Source organism: Schistocerca cancellata, chromosome 12, assembly GCF_023864275.1.
Source record: "Schistocerca cancellata isolate TAMUIC-IGC-003103 chromosome 12, iqSchCanc2.1, whole genome shotgun sequence".
NCBI classification, from domain to species: Eukaryota; Metazoa; Arthropoda; class Insecta; order Orthoptera; family Acrididae; genus Schistocerca; species Schistocerca cancellata.
In genome coordinates, this window is record NC_064637.1 from 117,676,175 (window position 1) to 117,696,182 (window position 20,008).

At 43.2% G+C, this 20,008-nt stretch overlaps 1 protein-coding gene and 1 pseudogene across 2 annotated transcripts in view; one reads left to right on the forward strand and one right to left on the reverse strand.

Moving 5' to 3' along the window:
* The window catches only part of LOC126109413 (angiotensin-converting enzyme-like), a 312,642-nt gene that overhangs the window by 192,654 nt on the left and 99,980 nt on the right, over nt 1-20,008 (reverse strand). The window lies entirely within an intron of this gene.
* Nucleotides 4,741-4,857, forward strand: LOC126110006 (5S ribosomal RNA; annotated as a pseudogene).

Genomic DNA, 20,008 nt, shown 5'->3' on the forward strand with positions numbered 1-20,008 from the left:
CAACGGGGATGGTTAAAAATGTGTGCCCCTACCGGAACTCGAACCCTGCATCTCCTGCTTACATGGCAGACGCTCTATCCATCTGAGCCCCCTAGCATTGTGGGAGTGCAGCGACTTATCTCTGGCACGCCTCCCGTGAGAGCCGCATTCCCAACAACAAGCAGCGAGTAATGAGTATAATGGGCAGGGGCACTATCAATATAGTGCGGGACAGTAAGCTGAGTATGTGGTTATCACGCGAGGCGTTCCAGAGATAAGTCCCTGCAGTCGCACTATGCTCCGGGGGCTCAGATGGATAGAGCGTTTGCCATGTAAGCAAGAGATCCTGGGTTCGAGTCTCGGTCGGGGAACACATTTTCAACTGTACCCGTTGACTTATATCAACGCCTGTATGCAGCTAGGGGTGTTAATTTCAATGTAATTAAATTTTAAATGTCCTCACTCTCCTTCCAACAACTTCTTTGATGCTACTTACGTAAACGTTCAATACAAATATACTCGTGGCATCAAATGGTTCAAATGGCTCTGAGCACTATGGGACTTAACTCCTATGGTCATCAGTCCCCTAGAACCTAGAACTACTTAAACCTAACTAACCTAAGGACATCACACAACACCCAGTCATCATGAGGCAGACAAAAACCCTGACCCCGCCGGGAATCGAACCCGGGAACCCGGGCGCGGGAAGCGAGAACGCTACCGCTGGACCACGAGCTGCGGACAAGTACCATAAGATTTCACACATATTTGAACATTTTTTTTATTTACATTTAAAATACACTGACGAAAAAAATATCCCGACACCAAGAACGAGATGTGCTAGATAAACGTAAGATGACTGGCGTCATTCTATATCTGAAGGACGACGTCTATTAAAATTTCGCGCCAGTCGCAAAAGAGGGGCGCTACTAGCGCCACTTTGAGAATGCACATCATTTTTGCTTTCAGTAGACGCTGTAACGGTGTAACGGTCGTGAGCGTTAGTTAGCTTTGAGATTGGACGAGCCGACCGGAGTGGCCGTGCCGTTCTGGGCGCTACAGTCTGGAGCCGAGCGAAAGCTCCGGTCGCACGTTCGAATCCTGCCTCGGGCATGGATGTGTGTGATGTCCTTAGGTTAGTTAGGTTTAATTAGTTCTAAGTTCTAGGCGACTGATGACCTCAGAAGTTAAGTCGCATAGTGCTCAGAGCCATTTGAACCGTTTTTTTGAGATTGGACGTGGTGTCTTGATATTCGTCAAGAATGCCTTAAAGATGACGAAGATGCCTTCATCAACAGCTCACAGAGTTTCAACGAGGTCATTTAATAGGACTACGAGAAGCTGGATATCCCTTTTGCGATATTGCAGAAGACTTGGTAGGTATGTAGCCACTGAACATGATTGCTGGCAGCAATGGTCACGAGAAAATTGATTGGGAAAGAGCACAGGTAGTTCCAGTTTTCAAGAAGGGTCGCCGAGCAGATGCGCAAAACTATAGGCCTATATCTCTGACGTCGATCTGTTGTAGAATTTTAGAACATGTTTTTTACTTGCGTATCATGTCATTTCTGGAAACCCAGAATCTACTCTGTAGGAATCAACATGGATTCCGTAAACAGCGATCGTGTCAGTCCCAACTCGCTTTATTTGTTCATGAGACCCAGGAAATATTAGATACAGGCTCCCAGATAGATGCCATTTTCCTTGACTCCCGGAAGGCGTTCGATACAGTTCCGCACTGTCGCCTGATAAACAAAGTAGTAGCCTACGGAATATCAGACCAGCTGTGTGGCTGCATTTAAGAGTTTTTAGCAAACAGAACACAGCATGTCGTTCTCAATGGAGAGACGTCTACAGACGGATAGGCACTTGGTGCAGGGAGTCGCAACTGACCCTTTGTTGTTGTTGTGGTCTTCAGTCCTGAGACTGGTTTGATGCAGCTCTCCATGCTACTCTATCCTGTGCAAGCTTCTTCATCTCCCAGTATCTACTGCAACCTACATCCTTCTGAATCTCCTTAGTGTATTCATCTCTTGGTCTCCCTCTACGATTTTTACCCTCCACACTGCCCTCCAATGCTAAATTTGTGATCCCTTGATGCCTCAAAACATGTCCTACCAACCGATCCCTTCTTCTAGTCAAGTTGTGCCACAAACTTCTCTTCTCCCCAATCCTATTCAATACCTCTTCATTAGTTACGTGATCTACCCACCTTATCTTCAGCATTCTTCTGTAGCACCACATTTCGAAAGCTTCTATTCTCTTCATGTCCAAACTAGTTATCGTCCATGTTTCACTTCCATACATGGCTACACTCCATACAAATACTTTCAGAAACGACTTCCTGACACGTAAATCTATACTCGATGTTAACAAATTTCTCTTCTTCAGAAACGCTTTCCTTGCCATTGCCAGTCTACATTTTATATCCTCTCTACTTCGACCATCATCGGTTATTTTACTCCCTAAATAGCAAAACTCCTTTACTACTTTAATTGTCTCATTTCCTAATCTAATTCCCTCAGCATCACCCGACTTAATTTGGCAACATTCCATTATCCTCGTTTTGCTTTTGTTGATGTTCATCTTATATCCTCCTTTCAGGACACTGTCCATTCCGTTCAACTGCTCTTCCAAGTCCTTTGCTGTCTCTGACAGAATTACAATGTCATCGGCGAACCACAAAGTTTTTACTTCTTCTCCATGAATTTTAATACCTACTCCGAATTTTTCTTTTGTTTCCTTTACTGCTTGCTCAATATACAGATTGAATAACATCGGGGAGAGGCTACAACCCTGTCTTATTCCTTTCCCAACCACTGCTTCCCTTTCATGTCCCTCGACTCTTATAACTGCCATCTGGTTTCTGTACAAATTGTAAATAACCTTTCGCTCCCTGTATTTTACCCCTGCCACCTTTAGAATTGGAAAGAGAGTATTCCAGTCAACATTGTCAAAAGCTTTCTCTAAGTCTACAAATGCTAGAAACGTAGGTTTGCCTTTCCTTAATCTTTCTTCTAAGATAAGTCGTAAGGTCAGTATTGCCTCACGTGTTCCAGTATTTCTACGGAATCCAAACTGATCTTCCCCGAGGTCGGCTTCTACTAGTTTTTCCATTCGTCTGTAAAGAATTCGTGTTAGTATTTTGCAGCTGTGGCTTATTAAACTGATTGTTCGGTAATTTTCACATCTGTCAACACCTGCTTTCTTTGGGATTGGAATTATTATATTCTTCTTGAAGTCTGAGGGTATTTCGCCTGTTTCATACGTCTTGCTCACCAGATGGTAGAGTTTTGTCAGGACTGGCTCTCCCAAGGCCGTCAGTAGTTCCAATGGAATGTTGTCTACTCCAGGGGCCTTGTTTCGACTCAGGTCTTTCAGTGCTCTGTCAAACTCTTCACGCAGTATCGTATCTCCCATTTCATCTTCATCTACATCCTCTTCCATTTCCATAATATTGTCCTCAAGTACATCGCCCTTGTATAGACCCTCTATATACTCCTTCCACCTTTCTGCTTTTTCTTCTTTGCTTAGAACTGGGTTTCCATCTGAGCTCTTGATGTTCATACAAGTGGTTCTCTTATCTCCAAAGGTCTCTTTAATTTTCCTGTAGGCAGTATCTATCTTACCCCTATTGAGATAAGCCTCTACATCCTTGCATTTGTCCTCTAGCCATCCCTGCTTAGCCATTTTGCACTTCCTGTCGATCTCATTTTTGAGACGTTTGTATTCCTTTTTACCTGCTTCATTTACTGCATTTTTATATTTTCTCCTTTCATCAATGAAGGTCAATATTTCTTCTGTTACCCAAGGATTTCTACTAGCCCTCGTCTTTTTACCTACTTGATCCTCTGCTGCCATCACTACTTCATCCCTCAAAGCTACCCATTCTTCTTCTACTGTATTTCTTTCCCCCATGCCTGTCAATTGTTCCCTTATGCTCTCCCTGAAACTCTGTACAACCTCTGGTTCTTTCAGTTTATCCAGGTCCCATCTCCTTAAATTCCCACCTTTTTGCAGTTTCTTCAGTTTTAATCTACAGGTCATAACCAATAGATTGTGGTCAGAGTCCACATCTGCCCCTGGAAATGTCTTACAATTTAAAACCTGGTTCCTAAATCTCTGTCTTACCATTATATAATCTATCTGATACCTTAACATAGACAAATGTAATGTATTGCAAATACATAGAAAGAAGGATCCTTTATTGTATGATTATATGATAGCGAAACAAACACTGGTAGCAGTTACTTCTGTAAAATATCTGGGAGTATGCGTACGCAACGATTTGAAGTGGAATGATTATATAAAATTAATTGTTGGTAAGGCGGGTGCCAGGTTGAGATTCATTGGGAGAGTCCTTAGAAAATGTAGTCCATCAACAAAGGAGGTGGCTTACACAACACTCGTTCGACATATACTTCAGTATTGCTCATCAGTGTGGGATCCGTACCAGGTCGGGTTGATAGAGAAGATCCAAAGAAGAGCGGCGCGTTTCGTCACAGGGTTATTTGGTAAGCGTGATAGCGTTACGGAGATGTTTAGAAGAATCAAGTGGCCGACTCTGCAAGAGAGGCGCTCTGCATCGCGGTGTAGCTTGCTCGCCAGGTTTCGAGAGGGTGCGTTTCTGGATGAGGTATCGAATATATTGCTTCCCCCTACTTATACCTCCCGAGGATATCACGAATGTAAAATTAGAGAGATTCGAGCGCGCACGGAGGCTTTCCGGTAGTCGTTTTTCCCGCGAACCATACGCGACTAGGCAACGGCCTTGCCGTAGTGGATACACCGGTTCCCGTGAGATCACCGAAGTTAAGCACTGTCGGGCGTGGCCGGCACTTGGATGGGTGACCATCCAGCCGCCATGCGCTGTTGCCATTTTTCGGGGTGCACTCAGCCTCGTGATGCCAATTGAGGAGCTACTCGACCGAATAGTAGCGGCTCCGGTCAAAGAAAACCATCGTAACGGCCGGGAGAGCGGTGTGCTGACCACACGCCCCTCCTATCCGCATCCTCATCTGAGGATGATACGGCGGTCGGATGGTCCCGATGGGCCACTTGTGGCCTGAAGACGGAGTGCTTTTCATACGCGATTGGAACAGCAACGTGAGTTAATGACAGTGGCACGTAAAGTGCCCTCCGCCACACACAGTTGGGTGGCTTGCGGAGTATAATTGTAGATGTAGATGTAGATGTAGATAATGGACGGGCGCAAGAAGACTGGGCTCCGGACGGCCACGTGGCACTACCGAAAGGGAGGTCGTTGTGTTCGGCGTATGGCTGTGGAACATCGTACTGTATCTGCAGCAGCAATTCGAACAGCAGTTGCCACCACACCAACACAGCGAACGGTTACAAATCGGACAGCTCCGAGGCAGACACACTGTAGCATGCTTTCCATTGACCCCAAACTACCGCCATTTGCAACTTCAGTGGTGTCAAGCAAGAGTTCATTGGAGGGCAGAGAGAAGGTCTGTTTTATTTTCTGGTGAAAGGAGGTTCTGCCTCGGTGCCAGTGGTGGCCGTATGTTGACTAGAAAGAGACCAACCTGTCTGCCTGCTAGACGCGCTGGACCTACACCTGCAGATATGGCCTGGGGTGCAATTTCGTGCCGGCCGCGGTGGACCATCGGTTCTAGGCGCTTCAGTCCGGAACCGCGCAGCTACTACGGTCGCAGATTCGAATCCTGCCTCGGCCATGGATGTGTGTGATGTCCTTAGGTTCGTTAGGTTTAAGTAGTTCTAGATCTAGGGGACTGAGGACCTCAGAAGATAAGTCACATAGTACTTGGAGCCATTTGATTTTGCACAGGTCGATTCCAACTGCACCCAAGTTTTTAAATATTTACCTTACTATCCATTCATTGCTGCTGTTCGCAGATGTAAGCTAGGTGTTTTATCGTTTGTATATAATAGTGTAGTTCTAAGTTCTAGGGGACTGATGACCTCAGATGTTAAGTCCTATAGTGTTCAGAGCCATTTGAACCATTTTTGCAATTTCATATAAGAGTAGGAGCACTCCTGGGGTTATCTCATGCACTTCCCTGTAGAGTTGTACGCCAGTCTGGTGATTCGACGTGTCTTACTGCCATTTATGAACGGCATTCGATAGCGTGTATTCAGTCAGGCAAATGACAAAATGAATCCTGCACGCCTGTCCATAAATCCGTAAGAGTACGAGCGGTAGAGATTTCTCTTTCCTGAGCAGCAAGTTGCAAGGCATCCCAGATATGCTCAATAGCGTTCATATATGGGGAGTTGGTGGCCAGCGGAAGTGTTCAAACTCAGAAGAGTGTCCCTGGAGCTACTCTGTAGTAATTCTGGGCGTGTGGGGTGTCGCATTGTCCTGCTGGAATAGCCCAAGTCCGTCGGAATGCACAATGGACGTGAATGGATGCTGGTGATCAGACAGGATGCTTACATACGTGTCATCCGTCAGAGTCATATCTAGATGTATCAGGGGTCCCATATCACTCCAACTGCACACGCCCCACACCATTACAGAGCACCCAACAGCTTGAACAGTCCCCTTCTGACATGCAGAGTTCATGGAATTTTGAGGTTTTACCCACTCGATAAAATTTGAAACGATATTGTTCCGACTAGGCAACGTGCATCATCAAGAGTACACGAGTGGGCCTTCGGCTCCCAAACGCTATATCGATGTTGTTTCGTTGAATGGTTCGCACGCAAACACTTGTTGATGGCCCAGCATTGAAATCTGCAGAAATTTGCGGAAGGATTGCACTTCCGTCACGTTGAACGATTTTCTTCAGTCGTCGTCGCATCCTATACGAGTTTCTTTGGCGTCATGTAGGTGCAATGTTTGACGTTGCCGAGGATCTTTAATATCTTCCACACACTGTGATTGCCACTGTGCCTTGTTGATGACCATAGCGGATGGAAACCGTATGGGGAACTGCAATCGCTTTAAATCGAAGGATGTATCTGAGTCACTGGCAATACGTCTTCACATGAAGGAAATATGATTAGTTCCGCCATTCGTGGTTATATTTTGCAATTAGTACCACATTTTAGTTTTGGATAATGCGTCGTCCAATTTTTCAGGTCAGCTTTCACTGTTTCAAATAGGTCTGTGTTTGAGCACGACTTGAACTGTTCGAACAGTTTACGTCGCAGTTCGGAAAATCTCGGGTTTTGTTCGATCTTTTGTTCGGCCCGCGATCTAATGACTTTTGTTGGTACTATATCCATGACTTGCCTTGGCCTTTGTATGGCGCTATGCATTTTAGAAATAAAAATAACTTGAGGGTTGTTTCCATCAGTAACTGCGTGCTCCAAGACCGTAAGTATTAATGAGATACAAGATAGGAGGCGGGTAGCGTCGGTCGTAAATTTTGAAGTGTTTAGTGCAGATCGACTCCATCCTCTGTGTAGCTAACTTCAGTGGATTTATATCCAAGCCATGATGACTCATCGTAAATAAAATCGCACATGCTACCATGTTGCTATTACAGGTAAGAAACAGTCCGCCTAAATGTTCATTACGGGATCGTGTAGGAATTTCAAGTAAATCGGAAAAGAACTTTTAGAGATTTCTTGTAACAACATTCCCCCTTTATATATTACATACATATATGTTTCAAGTGAGATCACGAACCTTAGACAGTGATATAACTCTTCTCTTGAAGGTAAAGTGTGCAAAGTTTCATCAAGGTCGGAATAAAACTGTAGATTTGTATGAATTACAAAGAAACGGACACTCACATAACTGTTAGACCGCCACTTAATCATCCACAAGGTGAACGCTATTCTGCAAAAGCGCCGCTCGTGTTATGCACAGGATATTTGACTGGAGAGAAGAGAACAGGCATTCGATTTCCAAATGCATTCTGCTGTTTTTTTTTTATTTGTTTTTTCAGTATCGAAGTTGGTACGAATAGCAGAATTATAAGGTAAGTAAAGCAATAAGGAATAAGAATAACGTAGATGAAGAAATTACTCAAACAATTTCCATTAGTAAAGAAATAAAATTTTAATCCTGGTTGCTCCTCAGTCATCTTGAACACCGTTGCTAGGCGTTCTGCCGCCCTAGGTGAGAACTGAAAAATGACGCCTCCTCTTTTTTATTACCATCGATTTCTCCGGTATCTCCGACCCCTTCACCATGCGCAACACCCAACTGCACAACAATGCTGATCTATTATACTTTTAATCTTTAAACTAAGATGAACAGACGGTCTTATTTTCTGCGGACAGTCCTCAAAGTAAATGTTTTGTCCTCGATTCCTTGAAAACTGCTTGAGGACAACAAATGTCCCAAATTTCTTATTTCTTGACCTCAGTTTTTAGAAAACGAGAGCTAATTTGTTTGAGATAAACCTACAGACGGACACAAACTCATTTTTACGTACGGGTGTCATCAACTGCACTTACCTTGTCGAAAGAGAAGCACAATATCTAGCTTGTGAATACGTGAGTCAATTATCCGCAGGGAACTATATTACAATTAAAAGCATCAACAGATCCACTCAATACAACTGACGCTTGACAAATGATCTGCAGAGAAAAAACAAAAAGAAGAATTGAGGGAGGTATTGTATCAAGTCGCAACATGATCGCAAACCAGCACACGTGCCCCGCTCCAGCGTTTCTTTCCGTCTTGTATTCAGTAGAGGCTACTTTACGTTTGAGGTAGGCCGGCCGGAGTGGCCGAGCGGTTCTAGGCGCCACAGTCTGCAACTGCGTGACCGCTACGGTCGCAGGTTCGAATCCTGCCTCGGGCATGGGTGTGTGTGTTGTCCTTAGGTTAGTTAGGTTTAAGCAGTTCTAAGTTCTAGGGGACTGATGACCTCAGAAGTTAAGTCCCATAGTGCTCAGAGCCATTTGAACCATTTGGACATTTCAGATAAGTAGAGGCAATGTGTTTACTTTCGTCAATCAACTAACCAAATTTGTGTTCCGGACGCTTTAGAAAACAATTAACGTTTCAGTTTCTCCTCTTTCATCATTTTCTCCTCATTTGCTCAAATTTTTCGCTGTTTGAATTGAAATTAATTTTTTACGCCCATCGGCGTCCCTAAAATTCTGCTGCGCTAGGCGGCCGCCTCCTCTCGCCTAATGGTAGAAACGATCCTGGCAAACACGCCTCGCACCGTGTGACATCCGGGATGGTGGCCCAACGATACCTACAAACACCCCACAGGAGAATAGCACGAGCTATCGCAACGGCACAGGAACGCGCGCGCGCGTTACACACACACAGAGAGAGAGAGAGAGAGAGAGGGAGACTAGTTCGGCGTCGAAGCAACAAATAGATGCAAGTGAGCGTGGCCGTTAATGTTACAACCCCTAAATAACAAAATATTGCTTGTTGGTATTTTTTGCGATCTTTCCAAGGTGTTTCCGAAGATCGTGTTACTTTCTTACCAAAACCTGAATTTTATGGAAGTGATGGCTTTACAGACAAATGGTTTGAATCATATTTAACAAAACAGTATCAAAAATGATCGTGCTGAATAATGTAAACAATCTTGGAAGGAGTGAAAATTTTAGTGACCGGGGAGAAAACACCAAGGGAGCCTCCCAAGCTTCAATTTTAGAGCCACTTCTATCCCTTATATATGTTAATGACCTTAACATTCATCAAGAAGAATTGGTACTTCTTGGAGCTGATACTAGTGTTATAATAAAACCCATGAGAGAGAATGTTTGCCAAAGAGCTATTTAGTGGTTGCCTGAAACCGGGTTCTAAATTTTGACACTACACACTATATTCAGTGCTGTATAACAAATAGAGTCATAACAAAATAAAAGACGGTAATGTACCAGAATGATGCTATAACTGCTAATTGCTAGACGTTTTATATTAACAATAGGCCTATTTCGGCATTAACGCCATTTTCAGGCTATTTCCATATTGCATCGTGGAGCTGTCGCTGTCTTATTATCTTACTGTTGCACAGATCTTGCCGGCCGCTGTGGCCGAGCGGCTCTAGGCGCTTCAGTCCGGAACCGCACTGCTGCTACGGTCGCAGGTTCGAATCCCGCCTCGGGCATAGATGTGTGCGATCTCCTTAGGTTCGTTAGGTTTAAGTAGTTCTAGATCTAGGGGACTGATGACCTCAGATGTTAAGTCACATACTGCTTGGAGCCATTTGATTTTGCACAGGTCGATTCCAACTGCACCCAAGTTTTTAAATATTTACCTTACTATCTATTCATTGCTGCTGTTCGCAGATGTAAGCTAGGTGTTTTATCGTTTGTATATACTGTTATGGTTTTGACAACTGCGACTGACAGCGATAAAAAACAGCTTACATCTCCGAACAGCAGCAGTTAATAGAGATTAAGATCAATATTCAAAAACTTGGCTGTAGTTGGAAACGTACTAGGGAACAGTAAGATTATAAGACAGCGACAGCTCCACGATGCAATACGGAAATAGCCTGAAGATGGCGATAATGCCGAAATAGGCCTATTGCTAATGTAAAACGTTTAGCAGTTAGAAGTTATTGCACCATTCTGGTACATTACCGTCTTTTATTTTCTTATGTCGTTACAAGACATCTACCATGCTGCGGGCCCAAGAGCAAATAAATAGTCAAACCAACAATTGATATATCACATGCGCATACGTCAATAAACAGAGTAGAATGATACAAATTTTGGAGAGTGCATCTTCATGAAAACTTTAACTGGAAGAAGCATATTACACAGCTTCTCAAACTGTTAGAAATGGTTCAAATGGCTCTGAGCACTATGGGACTTAACATCTATGGTCATCAGTCCCCTATAACTTAGAACTACTTAAACCTAACTAACCTAAGGACATCACACAACACCCAGCCATCACGAGGCAGAGAAAATCCCTGACCCCGCCGGGAATCGAACCCGGGAACCCGGGCGTGGGAAGCGAGAACGCTACCGCACGACCACGAGCTGCGGGCTTCTCAAACTGTTAAGTTCAGCGACTTTTGCTCTTCGTATAACATAATATAGTTCCTGGTCTCGGAAACAAACCAATCAACCTTCCGACATATTTTGTATATTTCCACCCAGTACCATCTTATAGAACAAATTTCTGCGTTAAGTCATCAGTCACAAAGAAAATAATGGTTAGACAAAACCGATCAGTAAGAATAATATGTTGAGCTCACACACAGTCGTGATGTAGGTACCTCTTCAAGGAGTCCGGCAGTTTATCTGCACCATCAGAATACCCACATTCTCTAATGAAATTTAGCATAAATAATCCGTCACAATTTAAAAACAACACTAGACAAAAAAGTTACCTTCATTTACCAGCGGCTCAGAGCAAAAATTTTTTATCATTTGCCCAATAATATAAAACGTTTGGGAGGTAGCAAAACAAATTTTAAATCTAACGTAAAACAATTTCGCCTACAGAACTCATTTTATCCCATTGTCGAATTTTTATTTAAAAACCGGTACACTGTAAAGATAAAAATAAAAATTCTTGTTTTCTAAGTGTAGTTCGATGTGTTCGACTAAAAAATGATATGACCATTAATGTGGACACTAATCATGCACATATTGTATCCTGTGAACTGATTCGTCCCACAACATTTCGATAAAGCATATCGTTCAAGTGATCTGTGGAACATGTAACTAGCTAACTTATAGGCAGGGCAACTCTAGTATTAACCCGAACGGATGGACAATTTGGCACTGTTAATAGGGAGCTGTGGTAGGCCTTTATGCGGATAACGTACGAGCTAGTCAAGAAGATAGCTGGAAAAGGAATTTGAAGGTTTAGAAAAAACTATTGACAACGTTGACTGGACTACATTCTTCGACATTTTGAAGGTAGTGGCGATTAAATACAGGGAGTGAAACGTTATTTACAATTTGTACAGAAACCAGATAACAGTTACAAGAGTCAAAGGACATGAAGGGGAAGCCGTCGATGAGAAGGGAGTGAGACCAGGTTGTAGCCTATCCCCAACGTTATTTAATCTGTACCCTGAGCAACGAGTACAGGAAACGAGGAGAAATTCGGAAAGGGGATTAAAGCTCAAGAAAACAAAATAAAAAATTTGTGGCTTGCCCATGATATTGTTCAGGAGAGTCACCAAAGGAGTTGGAAGAGCAGTAGCAGAGAATGGGTTGCATCTTTGAAAGGGATTATACAGTGAACACCAACAAAAATAAAACAAGAGCAATGAAATGTAATCGTGTGAAACCAGGCAATGTTAAGGAAATTAAACTGAAAAATGACACACTACAAGTAGCAGACTAGTTTCGCTTTTTGGCCAAGAAAATCACTGACAATCGTCGAAGTAGAGACCACATACTCGTAAAACGCTGACTTCCAACAGCAAGAAAAGCATTTCAGAGGAAGAGGAATTTGTTAATATCGAGTATAAATTTACGCGTTAGGAAGTCTTTTCTGAAGGTATTTGTCTACAGTGTTACCTTGCGTGGAAGTGAAACGTGAACGATAAGCAGTTCATACAAGGAGAGAATAGAAGTTTTTGAAATGTGGTGCTACAGAGGCATGCTGAAGATTAGATGGGTAGCTCGCATAACTAATGAAGAAATACTGAACGGAATTGGGGAAAATAGAAATTTATGGCACAACTTGACTAGCAGAAGGAATAGGATATGGGTGAATAGGGATAGGTGTGGGGGTTCGGAATCGGTGAGCGGTGTGTGTGTGTGGGGGGGGGGGGGGAGGGAGGGGGGGCATCAGACCTATCTTCCGACTGAAGACCACAAGAACAAGTCATTATATTCGAAAATGAAACTAATTATGTTTATTTTGGTTCGATATTTTTCTTCCTTTTTGGCACTAGTCGGGTTTAATTCTACTTTCTATTGGAGCATTTCTCGAATCGGTGGCAGGTTTTACATAATTGTAATTACAGCATTCCCCCTTTCCAAAAATAAGGCGATACTATGCTATTTGATGATAATTTTTAAGGATTGCAGTGCGTTGTTTCTACTGGAAAGTAACCATCGATCTTGTCTTTTGTAATTTCGGTCAATATGGAGCAGCTAATATCTGACCTAAGAGTTTTTATACAGACTGAAGTTTAAAGGGGTGCTTCATGGAACAAGGGTTATCACATGTCACATATTTGCGACTTCTTTCGGAATAAGCCGAAAGTTTTTTTGTACATGAAACTTTCTGACAGATTAAAGTTGTATGCCGGACCGTGACTCGAACCCCGCCCTTGTAGCTTCATTTCCCCCAGTAACTCTCCATGTGGATCGACAAACACGCCAACATGAAGGCAAAGGACATGGTATTTAGGCATTCTTCTTCTTATTCTAGCTGTTCTTCTTAGCCTGTCGATGAAAACCATTTAAATGAAGTATAGCGCTTCGTGAAGGTGCGCTGCTATTTGGCTTTCTAATGCCAGATCGTCTTGTTTCACAACGGCTGAGGTGATGGAGCGAAGAAGGCAGTTAAGGAAATGCCTGATAGTCTTTTCAGCACTGCATTCACAGGACCCATGTTGCTTATCACAGAGTCCCCATTTTAGCACGGAAGTTTTACGTTCGGCAACAGGTTCACGTCCGTCAAGTAGGTGTCTACCGCCATTGTTGATTCTGCTCTTTTCGGATTCCGTTGTCACTATCTGTCTAGTGTCGGCTGGCGCTTTTCAGGCCAGAATTTGGGACTTCTCGAATGGAGTTGGTGTCAAGCACCCTGTCAGTTGGCAGTAAGTTTGATTGAAGAGCAGTGTCAACTCACTTCGAGTGGCAGGACTGGTACCACACAGGAGAAGCACACTCTCCTGCCGAGTAACACATGGCTAGAGCCGACGTCTGAAGCACACGGGGGCTCGCTTCCCAACGTGTGCCTTTGAGTTTTCTTAAGATATTATTTTCTGCTGCGACCTCCGTTCTGATACTGTCACGTTCCGTCTTGAATGGCAGACTGCTATCGAGAATAACCCAAGGTATACAGGAGTAGAGCTGTGATTGAGAGGAGTTATCAATCATGAGATATTTAACTTTTAGTTGGTATGTTTGTTGCGGAGGTGGAAGCGCTGACTGCTGTTTTCCCGGGGTACAGTATTAGAATCAGAATTTAAAAGAGCTTTGGAAAACTTTAGGTAACACTCCACCAGAATTTCTAAAATCGTTGGGGAAAGTGTCAACAAAACGACGATTCACGTTGGTGTGTAGAATGTATGAGTCTGGCGAGACACAACCTGACTTTCGGAAAAATATGGTCCGCACAGTTCCGAAGACTGCAAGAGCAGATAGGTGCGAGAATTACCACACAATCAGCTTAACAGCTCATGCATTAAAGTTGTTGACAAGAATAATACACGGAAGAACGAAAAAGAAAATTGAGGATGTGTAAGATGGCGATCGGTTTGACTTTAGGAAAGATAAATGCGCCAGACAATTCTGACGTTACAGCTGATAATGGAAACAAGACTAAAGAAAGATCAAGATACGTTGACAGGATTTGTAGACCTCGAAAAAATGTTCAATAATATCAAATGGTGCCAGATGTTCGAAATTCTGAGGAATACTGGGTGAACACTATAGGGAGAGACGGGTAATGTACAACATGCATACGAGCCAAGAGGGACTACGAAGAGTAGAAGACCAAGAACGCAGTGCTCGGATTAAAAAGGGTGTAAGAAAGGAATGCAGTTTTGGCCCCCACTGTTCAATCTATACGTCGAAGAAGCAATCACAGACATAAAAGAAAGGTTCAAGAGTGCAATTAAAATTCAGGGTGAAAGGACATCTATCCTAAGATTCGCTGATGACATTTCTGCCCTCAGTGAAAGTGAAGAACAATTACAGGCTCTGCTGAATGGAATGAATAGTCTAACGGGTACAGAATATGGACTGAAAGTAAATCGAAGAAAGGTGGAAATAATGAGAAGTAGCATAAAGGGGAACAGCGAAAAACTGAACATCAGGATTGATGTCCAAGAAGTAGATAAAGTTAAGAAATTCTACTACCTGGGCAGAAAAATAGTCAATGGTGGACAGAGCAAGGACATCAAAAGCAGACTAGTACTGACAGAAAGGGCATTCCTAGCCAACGCAAGTTTACTGGTATCAAACATAGGCCTTAATATAAGGAATCTGAGAATGTACTTTTGGAGCACATCATTCCATGGTAGTGAAACATGGACTGTGGGAAATCGAAACAGAAGAGACTCGAAGCATTTGAGATGTGTTGCTAACAGACGAATGTTGAAAATTAGATGGATTGATTAAATCGAAGCATTTGAGATGCGATGCGCCAGACGAATAATGAAAATTAGGTGGATTGATAAGGTAAAGAATGAAGAAGTTCTGCGCAGAGGGGATAGGAATATGTGGAAAAGATTGACAAGAAGAAGCGACAGGATGATAGGACATCTGTTAAGACATCAGGGAATGACTTCTATGGTACTAGTGGGGGCTACAGGGGGGCAAAAACTGTAGAGGAAGACAGAGATTGGAACACATCCAGCATATAACTGAGGTTTGATTGCAAGTGCTACTCTGAGATCAAGAGGTTGGCACGGGTGAAGAATTCGTGACGGGTCGCATCAAACCAGTCAGAAAAAAAGGGTCTTATGTGCGGTCGAGAGGGTCAGGTCGTCGGCATAAATAAATGAGGTGCAAGCCTTGTTACGCGTTCGTCGTTGGTGCACAAGTGGGAGCAAGAACGGTTCCTTGGGTAAGACTATTTTTGTTTCCCGACACCGATTTTTGCTGTTTTAAAAGTTTGTGTTACTGAGTAGTTCTGCACTGATCTTCATAAAGCCGTAATCTCTGGCAGTGTTGGACACCTTTGGTACAGGTCCCTGATGTTTGCTGGTCTAAGGATGGTTCACTACATAAGAGTGGTACGGGAAGAAGAGCTGAAAGGAAGTGAGTTTATAAACTGGGGGGAGGGGACGGGAAAACAATGCCACAAAAATTATCCTAATTGGGAGTGAAAAGTAAGGAAGCCTTAGAGGACGAAAAGGGTACATGCAAATTTCTGCAGATTTTTGTATGCAAACATGTAGAAAGCTTAAGACAAGAACAGAGATACGGTAAGATATGTGAGATGACAGATTCTTTCGTCGCGAGTACCATCTGCGAAAACATACGAAGGATTTATATAGGGTGATTCAGCTAAATTCACCTCAAATATTTCCTGAACCGTGTAAGATATCTTAACAATATTTGTATCAGAATTAATTGTCAAAAAGTCCTCTTTTCACAGCTATATTAATTACAGATATACCGGTTCTAATTTCTGCTGCTAGTATCGTAGTTCTAAAAGAGAAATTCAATGCTGTTTCGCTCTCCAAAATCCGATTACTACTTTCAGAGATATTGCAATATCTAGAAACTGGGATTTACCAACTTTTAGCTATGAAAAGAAACTGTACGTCGTTTAGAGAGGACTTTCTCTCATTTCATCTGGGTGAAAAGAGACTTATGATATTTTAAGCGGTGCCGGAAATATCTGAGCTGCTTAGCTGAATCACATTGTATGTAGTATGCACCCTCCGCCACACACCGTTGAGGAAGAGAACGAGTGTAGAAATAAGGCAGGAACGGAGCGCTGCTGCTGACTAAACCAGAGCACGAAAACCTGAAGTAGGAGGAGAGAAGGCAAATGGCAAATTTGCCTTTTGTTACGCAGATGCGTGTAGAATCATCATGTTCCCGTGGAGCTGTGAATTGGTACCGGTTTCCATCAGAACGTCAATGGAAAATTTTCCAGAATCGTTTGCACGGCACGTTAACAGGAGAATAGCCCAACATGTGCACATTCCTCAGACTAAAGCTCTTTGCACGAATGTACTAACGACCGAGTAAACGCGAGTGTCTCGGCTCACCGTTATGAGCGATAAAAAGACACTACGGAGCTGACTCGGCTCTTATACCGTAAGACCTGCAGCAACTCACACACTGGTTCTGAATCGTGGAGCTTTTTACCAATCGAAACGTAGCTGAACCACGTGCTGTTAGTGATGAAACATGCCAACGATACGTCTCGCGTTTTCACTAAACCCAAACCAAAGTTTAATGTTCCGCTGTTTACGTTACAACCACGACTTCGCTTCCAGTTACAACTCAAAAATCTGACGTGGCTGTGTGTTTCGATAGGAGAACATTTGTATCAGAGAAACAGTGCCGTATTTAGGATCTCTAGGCTCAACCTGTGATGTGGGAAAATTCTGTGGTAACTAACCCTCAGACATACAATTTTAGAGCAATTTTACAATTAAAGTCCTATAATGCGACATTAAATATTTATTATTTCTTCTTGTAAAGTTTTTATAACACCAAGCTTTTGCCAAAAAATCATGAAGAAAAAGTTCCGCTCAGAAATATGGTAATGTCATTGGATCACCCATCACAAACCCCCAAATGACTCAAAGTGCCGGTGACTCCAGTATATAAGGAGGTTAAAAGAATGGTCCCAAAAATGACATGCTAATACTCTTGACATCACTTTGCTGCAGAATTCTTGAACCTGTTCTAAGTTCAAATTTAATAAATTTCCATGCGACATTTGTCCACAAATTAGCATAGGTTTACAAAGCATTGCTGGCTGTTATCTCGCACGATGTCCTGTGAACCACGGATGAAGGGCAACAGGTAGGTTCCATATTCCTAGATTTCCGGAAAGCGTTTGACACTGTGCGCATTGCAGACTCTCAACGAAGGTCCGAGCACATGAAATACGAACCCAGATTTGTGAGTAGTGCAAAGACTTCTTAATACTTAATAGGGTCCAGTACGTTTTCCTGGACGACGACTGTTAATCAAAGCGTCGTCATAGTCCCCCGGGGGAATGTAATACGACCCCTTTTATTCTCTATACACATAAATAATCTCACGAGCAGCAATCTGCAGCTGTTTGCTGATGACGCTGTGGTGTAGGGTAAGGTGTCGTCATTAATTGACTGTAGGAGGACTGAGGAAGATGTGTGCAAAATTTCTAGCTGTCGTGATGAATTGCAGCTCACTCTAAGTGTAGAAAAATGTAAGTTAATGCAGATGAGTAGGGGAAAAAATCCTGTAATATTCCACTGCAGTATTAGTGGCGTGCTGCTTGACAGTCTCTTCGATTAAATATTCAGGCACAAAGTTGCAAAACGATATTAAATGGAATGCACTCGAAAGATTCGTAGCAAGAAAGGTGAATGGTCGAGTTTTGTTTATTGGGAGAATTTTAGGAAAGCGTGGCTCATTTACAAATGAGACAGTGTATAGATCACAAGCGCAAACTATTTTTGAGTACTGACTGTTCAAGTGTTTGGGATCCCCATCATGTCACATTAAAGGAAGACTTCGAAGCAATTCAGAGGCGTGAAGCTAAATTTTTTAACTGTTGGATCGAACAAACACGCAGATGTAAATCCCTGGAGAGAAGACTACGATCTTTTCGTGCAACGCTATTAAGAAAATTTAGAGAAGTTACATTTTCGGCTGCCTGCACATACATTCCTCTGCCACCAACGTACACTTCGCATTAAGCACCGAGAGGACAAGGTAACAGAAAAAGGACTCGGATGGGGACATATAGACAGGCGTTTTTCCGTCGCTCCTTTTGCCAATGGACAGGAAAGGGAATGATTGGTAGCGGTACAAGGTACCCTCCGCCATGTTTCGTACCGTGTCTTGCAGAGTATGTACGTAGATGTATTCGACCGCCACGTTCTTGACTACTATTACGAGCGCATGTAGGCCGACTGGATTCTTACATCAAGAATTTCGACACACTTTATCGGAAAATTAAATGGCATCTTGGTCCAGCCGCCAGATGTAGTCAATTTTGATGTTGTATCGCTGTTTAGCATGGCTCGTCTTAGTGCTGTTTTGGAACAGTTCAATCGGATTTCTCCTGTCGATATTACAGAACTGTTTAAATACTATGTCACGATCACGTACTTCCAATGGAACGGTGAGTTTTAATAACAGACGAATGGCTTGGCTACGGGAAGTCCCTCGATCACGGTGACAACAAATTTCTTAATCTTAAAATCGAAGAACAGGAATTAGGAAGTGCCAAAAAAGAAAAAAAAAAGAAATCGGATGCGTAGTTACGTAATGTGGATGACGCGTTTGTGTTCTGGGGACGAGGCAGAAGGAACCGGGTCGTTTTGACGAACATCTCTGTGAGATTAATCCTAAGATTAACTTCTGTATGTCGGAGGAGGAGGTAGAAGGTAGATTACATTTGCTGGTCTTCAAGAAAGAAGGTGATGGCTTAGGCAACACCGTGAACCGAAAGCCCTCGCACATAGACAATATTAACCACATCGGGATTCAGATAATCACCGACGAAAAAGGCGAGCTATTATAAATAGGCTCACCGATAGTGCAGTTATGTGAACGGGAGCTGCTCGATGCGAAATTTGAATATCTCACCAGTGCGTTGATGAAGATTGGGTATTCGTCCGTTGACATAAAGAGAGCTTAGCCAAAACAAGATCACATAAATGTACGGACGTGTACAAAATCCATGGTTTTCCTGCCGTTCGTTAAAGACGTAACTGACACCATAGTGAAGACCTTAACTAAACGGAATATAGCCGCGTGGTCTGGGCCGCCTTGTCACGGTACGTGCGGCTCCTCCCGTCGGAGGTTCGACTCCTCCCTCGGACATGGGTGCGTGTGTGTTGGCCTTAGCGTAAGTTAGTTTAAGCTAGATTAAGTAGTGTGTAAGCTTAAGGACCGATGATATCAGCAGTTTGGTCCCATAAGATCTTACCACAAATTTCCAAATTTCCTATACTGAATACCACTGTAATCTACAAATCCACCCGGAACATCGGGTCGGCCTTGGATGCTCTAAAACCGCTGTAAAAAGCAGGAATTTATACAGTTCCGCATAGTTGTGGGGACATGTACGAAGGTAAGGTAGCCCCGGCCGACCGCCGTCTCATCCTTCGCCAGCTACGTCACTGGAGGCGGTATGGACGGGCATGTGGTCAGCACAGCGCTCTCCCGGCCGTTGTCGGCTTTCTTTACCTTGAAACCACTACCGATCGTTCGGGTTGCTCGTCAGCTGACCTCACGAGGCTAAGTGCACCCCAACCAGTCCTCCTGCCAAAATTCCTGCTAGGAATGA